This window comes from Empidonax traillii, unplaced genomic scaffold, assembly GCF_003031625.1.
Source record: "Empidonax traillii isolate 1590-97213 ecotype Southwest subspecies unplaced genomic scaffold, ASM303162v1 scaffold166:size2381449, whole genome shotgun sequence".
NCBI classification, from domain to species: Eukaryota; Metazoa; Chordata; class Aves; order Passeriformes; family Tyrannidae; genus Empidonax; species Empidonax traillii.
This window is the reverse complement of record NW_020955359.1, coordinates 365,134-372,691: the sequence shown is the minus strand read 5'-3', so window position 1 is coordinate 372,691 and position 7,558 is coordinate 365,134. Positions and strand designations below refer to the sequence as shown.

Sequence of the window (7,558 nt, the reverse complement as noted above, 5' to 3'; positions counted from 1 at the left end):
TTTTTTTTTTTTTTTTTTTTTTTTTTTTAAATAGCAAAGGCTGATGCTGTGAGAGAGTGTTTGTAACATACAGATCCTTCTGCAGGATGGGTGTGTTGGCAACAGAACTGGACACCTCAGTGAAGTCCATTTGCACAGGTGATTCTGGTTCCTTGGCTGAGCACCACATATCATGGAATTTAGCTGGTCATTCTGGAAAACTCAGGGGATGGAAATTGAAACTGTAGCAACCCTGAAAAATCATTTGCTGTTGTTCAGCATTCCTGCTGAGTGTGTGATTCATATACTGAATATGAATGTGCATTATACCAGAGAGCCTAAGTACCCACTTGTACTGGTCCCTTGAAGCCACCCAAGCATGGGCCATCTTTCAGTGGCTGTGAACACAGAGCAGGGCCAGCTCTGCCCTAAATAGGAGTATTCATGGGCTAAGGCTTCCCTAGAGGTGTCATCTGGAGTGGCAGCTTGGCTTTTTATTTATGTTTCTTTTCTTACCACTAAGAATACAAAGAATAAAGGTCAGTAATGCACTTGCTGCTTAATTAGACTCTTTCTGAAACTCCATGTTCTAGAAAAGTATTGGGTTAATGACCCCATGAGAACAAATTTAAATAAAGATTGGAGGAATTGAAACAAGATTGACTTCCCCAGGAATTTTGTGAGAACACTCTCTAATCTATCTTTTTGTTTGTTGGTTTGTTTTTTTTTTTCCAGTGAGAAGGTTTTTAAGACACTTGGAAGTGTTTAAATGAATGTAATGGATCACAGCAATCTCAGGTGAAAAAGCAGGAATACAGGCATGTTAAGGAGAAGAGAATGGATGATTCTGTGGTAAGTTCCTTTTGTGTATTGTTTGTCCAATGCACCTTGTTCACAAAAGCAGCAGCTCTCAGTCTGTGCTGAGCATGGAAGCCAATGCCATGTACTGTTTCTTAGGATGCTGGGAAACCGTCTGTCACATTTAGTAACACCATTTCCAGGACACTTTTTCTTTCATATGGTTCCTCTTCCTAATGCCACAGCTCCAAAATGCTTCTCAATGTTCAGGAAAGTACTGAGTGATTGTTTTGAATTTTTTAGGGGGAACTCATGTTCAATACCCTGGTGCTTTGGGCTGTGGCCTGTGCAGCAGAGAGGCAGCTCTGGATCAGTGCAGGAGATCTGCAGACAGGTCCTCTGCAGTCATGCCAGGAATGTTGCTTTGGGCAAAATGTAATCTTAAAGTAGTATTAGAACACTTCACTGAGGTCTACAGAATGTGTCAGATACAGAATAAACACGGTTTTTTTGCAGTTTAGGAACTGGAAAGGCACTAGCCATTTGGTAAAAGTGATCATCAGCTGTTACACCGACACAGTTTCTGAACACAGAGCAAATTGATTTATTGCCAGTTCCTCACTGGCTTTAATCCAAAAGGTTGCCAGGGGTATTTTTCACTTGTTTGTTTTCTAATCTTGCTGGCCAGAGAAGTTACTTAGGAATAGAAGTTTTAAGATATGGGTTTCCTGACAGGATAAAATATGCCAAAATGTCATAACAGGCTCTACCAACACAAAAGCAGATGGAGGTCTATAATTCTGTGAAGTGTTGGTAAAAAGGAGAAAGGTTAACAGGCAGGCCACAAGTCTGGGGCAGCAGATCCAGTCTTGTCCTTACCCTCTTTCCCTCTCTGTCTGTGCCCATCCCAGCGGTGGCTGTTTGGCCCCTCGTCCAGTTTGAGGATACTTCTATTTCCAGAGGACAGCATTAGCCTTGGAGAGGGGCCCTGGACACAGCCTGGCAGTGACTGTTGTGTGGTGGATGTGCTGGGGTATCCCAGTTCCGCTGCAGTGGAGTGAGGGAAGGTGATGCAGACATCCCTGTAAGTGGCTTTAGGACAGAAATTCCTGCACGAGGCACCACCCCCAGCACTTTGACTTCTTTGTGTTGCACCCTGCCTGGTGCCCAACTGCAGCTTTGTCCAGTCCATGGTTTTTCCCATCTCTATGTGAAATGGGAAGAAGGAGGGAAAAGAGAAAGACAGGAAAAATCAGTTTGTCTGTGTCACACTAAAAAAGAGGTGCCTTCTGACCCATACAGAGTACAGGAAGGACTGGTATTAAATTCCTCATCCAGAAACTGCTGATTACTCCATGTACTACTGTGAACTAATTTTTTCACCCTTGGAGGAGCCTTCCTTTAGTGCAAGTAAAAATATGTTCTTTATCTCTGCTCTACAAATGATTAATCCAGAGATAAGGTAACACAGCACACAGCCTGTGTCTGAAGACCGTTTTTCTCCGTCCATTTGTTGTGGTATTATTGCGATCCTCAGCCCAAAGAAAGCATGTTTAAATTTTAGGGGGCAGAGACTGAACGTCTCGGAGCTCATACAGCATCATAGCAACGCGTCCCACGGCAGGTAACACCAAAGAGCTCCGCGTGGTTGTTTTTCTTGTCCCCCTGCGAGCTGTGCGAGCCGGACCTCAGCTCCACCTTCCCGGTGCTGCAGTTCCCTGCACGGCCCGTTCAGGGCGAGAAGGGAAGGGAAGCGAAGCAAAGCAAAGCCGGCGGACACCGGCGGCTCCCGCGGGAGCGGGGCGGGACCGGGGCGGCGGGAGGAGCCGCCGGCGGGGCGGGAGCGGCGCCGATCCCGGGGCATCTGGCGCGGGCAGCCTCTCCCGGCGGGCAGGTAAGAGCTGGGACGGGCGGCTCCGGGGCTCTGCCGTTCTGGAGCGGCTGGGAAGGGCCGGGAGGGCGGCAGATGGAGCGCTGGGTCCGGGCTGGGTCTGCTCCGCCGCGGGGCTGCAGGGCGGTCTCTCCGCTCACCTGAGATGCAGGAACCGCTCGGCCCCCCGACAGGTGGCTGCCGCTTAACAGGCGGCCGCTGCTAATTTAGAGTGATGGAACCGTAAGGACTGGGCTGCGGGCGTGCCAGGGATGCACTCGGCTTCTGCTCCCTCAAAGGTGAGCGGCCGCACGGCGCGGTGCCCAGACCGTGGTGTCAGCCCTGCTGTGCGGCACCTCCCGGCTTTATCGCCCCGTTAGTCACATACCGGCTTCCTCTGCCTTCTGCTGGAAGGGCTGGTCCCATGGCGGATAAACAGCCACACGCTTCCCTGATGGATTTAGCCAGGGTGCCACACACAGTCTGACCAGCCTGGCTGGGATCACCGGCCTGGAGTGTGACACCTGCTTTCTGTTTGGTGTAGGTTGCATATTGGTGTATGCTAACTAGTGAATGGATGTGGCACTGTATTTTCCAAGGAGCAGGTTGTTTTTCATGTTTGCAATAGGTGACAGGAATCTGTATTGAATAGGCGGGAAAAATCTCAGGTTTAAGTATTCGTGTCCTTTATGGTCAGTCATTGTCACTTCCTCAAAACACACAAACTTATTATTTAACCTACAAAGACTGAAACGTTTCTATGCAGAAGACTGAATATTTATCTAAAATCCAAATCATCACATCCAAGATTTTATTGTTAGGTTGCTGTCCCTCTGTTAGTTAAGTGAACCTGCAAGCAGTGGCACTGCGTGGGAGCTGTGCTGACCTCTGCTTCCACTGACCTGCTGTCACCATGGTCCCCTCTGCCAACCCAGGGACCAACAGCAGCCTGATCCCGCTCTGTGTGGCAGAAGCAGCCAGTCAGTAGCTCTAGAGCCACGTTCAAGGAGTGATAGTTTCAGTGTGGGTGTGTGTCAATCCCTGCCCATGTGACACAGCCCTGGCACAGGATAAGGACAGCACTGGCTGTAGTTGACATGGCACCTGTACCAGGCTGGTGTGCCAGTGCTCCACCCAAAGCAATTAATTTCAAATGTGTTTTTTTTAGTTTTTTTTTTTTTTTTTTTTTTTTTTTTAAATAGCAAAGGCTGATGCTGTGAGAGAGTGTTTGTAACATACAGATCCTTCTGCAGGATGGGTGTGTTGGCAACAGAACTGGACACCTCAGTGAGGTCCATTTGCACAGGTGATTCTGGTTCCTTGGCTGAGCACCACATATCATGGAATTTAGCTGGTCATTCTGGAAAACTCAGGGGATGGAAATTGAAACTGTAGCAACCCTGAAAAATCATTTGCTGTTGTTCAGCATTCCTGCTGAGTGTGTGATTCATATACTGAATATGAATGTGCATTATACCAGAGACCCTAAGTACCCACTTGTACTGGTCCCTTGAAGCCACCCAAGCATGGGCCATCTTTCAGTGGCTGTGAACACAGAGCAGGGCCAGTTCTGCCCTAAATAGGAGTATTTATGGGCTAAGGCTTCCCTAGAGGTGTCATCTGGAGTGGCAGCTTGGCTTTTTATTTATGTTTCTTTTCTTACCACTAAGAATACAAAGAATAAAGGTCAGTAATGCACTTGCTGCTTAATTAGACTCTTTCTGAAACTCCATGTTCTAGAAAAGTATTGGGTTAATGACCCCATGAGAACAAATTTAAATAAAGATTGGAGGAATTGAAACAAGATTGACTTCCCCAGGAATTTTGTGAGAACACTCTCTAATCTATCTTTTTGTTTGTTGGGTTTTTTTTTTCCAGTGAGAAAGTTTTTAAGACACTTGGAAGTGTTTAAATGAATGTAATGGATCACAGCAATCTCAGGTGAAAAAGCAGGAATACAGGCATGTTAAGGAGAAGAGAATGGATGATTCTGTGGTAAGTTCCTTTTGTGTATTGTTTGTCCAATGCACCTTGTTCACAAAAGCAGCAGCTCTCAGTCTGTGCTGAGCATGGAAGCCAATGCCATGTACTGTTTCTTAGGATGCTGGGAAACCGTCTGTCGCATTTAGTAACACCATTTCCAGGACACTTTTTCTTTCATATGGTTCCTCTTCCTAATGCCACAGCTCCAAAATGCTTCTCAATGTTCAGGAAAGTACTGAGTGATTGTTTTGAATTTTTTAGGGGGAACTCATGTTCAATACCCTGGTGCTTTGGGCTGTGGCCTGTGCAGCAGAGAGGCAGCTCTGGATCAGTGCAGGAGATCTGCAGACAGGTCCTCTGCAGTCATGCCAGGAATGTTGCTTTGGGCAAAATGTAATCTTAAAGTAGTATTAGAACACTTCACTGAGATCTACAGAATGTGTCAGATACAGAATAAACACGGTTTTTTGCAGTTTAGGAACTGGAAAGGCACTAGCCATTTGGTAAAAGTGATCATCAGCTGTTACACTGACACAGTTTCTGAACACAGAGCAAATTGATTTATTGCCAGTTCCTCACTGGCTTTAATCCAAAAGGTTGCCAGGGGTATTTTTCACTTGTTTGTTTTCTAATCTTGCTGGCCAGAGAAGTTACTTAGGAATAGAAATTTTAAGATATGCGTTTCCTGACAGGATAAAATATGCCAGAATGTCATAACAGGCTCTACCGACACAAAAGCAGCTGGAGGTCTATAATTCTGTGAAGTGTTGGTAAAAAGGAGAAAGGTTAACAGGCAGGCCACAAGTCTGGGGCAGCAGATCCAGTCTTGTCCTTACCCTCTTTCCCTCTCTGTCTGTGCCCATCCCAGCGGTGGCTGTTTGGCCCCTCGTCCAGTTTGAGGATTCTATTTCCAGAGGACAGCATTAGCCTTGGAGAGGGGCCCTGGACACAGCCTGGCAGTGACTGTTGTGTGGTGGATGTGCTGGGGTATCCCAGTTCCACTGCAGTGGAGTGAGGGAAGGTGATGCAGACATCCCTGTAAGTGGCTTTAGGACAGAAATTCCTGCACGAGGCACCACCCCCAGCACTTTGACTTCTTTGTGTTGCACCCTGCCTGGTGCCCAACTGCAGCTTTGTCCAGTCCATGGTTTTTCCCATCTCTATGTGAAATGGGAAGAAGGAGGGAAAAGAGAAAGACAGGAAAAATCAGTTTGTCTGTGTCACACTAAAAAAGAGGTGCCTTCTGACCCATACAGAGTACAGGAAGGGCTGGTATTAAATTCCTCATCCAGAAACTGCTGATTACTCCATATACTACTGTGAAGTAATTTTTTCACCCTTGGAGGAGCCTTCCTTTAGTGCAAGTAAAAATATGTTCTTTATCTCTGCTCTACAAATGATTAATCCAGAGATAAGGTAACACAGCACACAGCCTGTGTCTGAAGACCGTTTTTCTCCGTCCATTTGTTGTGGTGTTATTGCGATCCTCAGCCCAAAGAAAGCATGTTTAAATTTATGGGGGATAGAGACTGAACGTCTCGGAGCTCATACAGCATCATAGCAACGCGTCCCACGGCAGGTAACACCAAAGAGCTCCGCGTGGTTGTTTTTCTTGTCCCCCTGCGAGCTGTGCGAGCCGGACCTCCGCTCCACCTTCCCAGTGCTGCAGTTCCCTGCACGGCCCGTTCAGGGCGAGAAGGGAAGGGAAGCGAAGCAAAGCAAAGCCGGCGGACACCGGCGGCTCCCGCGGGAGCGGGGCGGGACCGGGGCGGCGGGAGGAGCCGCCGGCGGGGCGGGAGCGGCGCCGATCCCGGGGCATCTGGCGCGGGCAGCCTCTCCCGGCGGGCAGGTAAGAGCTGGGACGGGCGGCTCCGGGGCTCTGCCGTTCTGGAGCGGCTGGGAAGGGCCGGGAGGGCGGCAGATGGAGCGCTGGGTCCGGGCTGGGTCTGCTCCACCGCGGGGCTGCAGGGCGGTCTCTCCGCTCACCTGAGATGCAGGAGCCGCTCGGCCCCCCGACAGGTGGCTGCCGCTTAACAGGCGGCCGCTGCTAATTTAGAGTGATGGAACCGTAAGGACTGGGCTGCGGGCGTGCCAGGGATGCACTCGGCTTCTGCTCCCTCAAAGGTGAGCGGCCGCACGGCGCGGTGCCCAGACCGTGGTGTCAGCCCTGCTGTGCGGCACCTCCCGGCTTTATCGCCCCGTTAGTCACATACCGGCTTCCTCTGCCTTCGGCTGGAAGGGCTGGTCCCATGGCGGATAAACAGCCACACGCTTCCCTGATGGATTTATCCAGGGTGCCACACACAGTCTGACCAGCCTGGCTGGGATCACCAGCCTGGAGTGTGACACCTGCTTTCTGTTTGGTGTAGGTTGCATATTGGTGTGTGCTAACTAGTGAATGGATGTGGCACTGTATTTTCCAAGGAGCAGGTTGTTTTTCATGTTTGCAATAGGTGACGGGAATCTGTATTAAATAGGCGGGAAAAATCTCAGGTTTAAGTATTCGTGTCCTTTATGGTCAGTCATTGTCACTTCCTCAAAACACACAAACTTATTATTTAACCTACAAAGACTGAAACGTTTCTATGGAGAAGACTGAATATTTATCTAAAATCCAAATCATCACATCCAAGATTTTATTGTTAGGTTGCTGTCCCTCTGTTAGTTAAGTGAACCTGCAAGCAGTGGCACTGCGTGGGAGCTGTGCTGACCTCTGACCTGCTGTCACCATGGTCCCCTCTGCCAACCCAGGGACCAACAGCAGCCTGATCCCGCTCTGTGTGGCAGAAGCAGCCAGTCAGTAGCTCTAGAGCCACGTTCAAGGAGTGATAGTTTCAGTGTGGATGTGTGTCAATCCCTGCCCATGTGACACAGCCCTGGCACAGGATAAGGACAGCACTGGCTGTAGTTGACATGGCACCTGTACCA

At 48.9% G+C, this 7,558-nt stretch overlaps 1 protein-coding gene across 3 annotated transcripts in view; it reads left to right on the top strand.

Moving 5' to 3' along the window:
* Nucleotides 1-7,558, top strand: part of TMC5 (transmembrane channel like 5) — a 32,977-nt gene that overhangs the window by 2,004 nt on the left and 23,415 nt on the right. The window contains exons 1-2 of one of the 3 annotated variants that reach the window (XM_027885428.1): nucleotides 3,888-3,953; nucleotides 4,526-4,642. The gene's annotated coding sequence lies outside the window, so the exon portion shown is untranslated. Of the gene's footprint in view, nucleotides 1-3,887; nucleotides 3,954-4,525; nucleotides 4,643-6,416; nucleotides 6,480-7,558 lie in introns of those variants that run through there. The other 2 variants (XM_027885427.1, XM_027885429.1) reach the window with 2 other exon arrangements.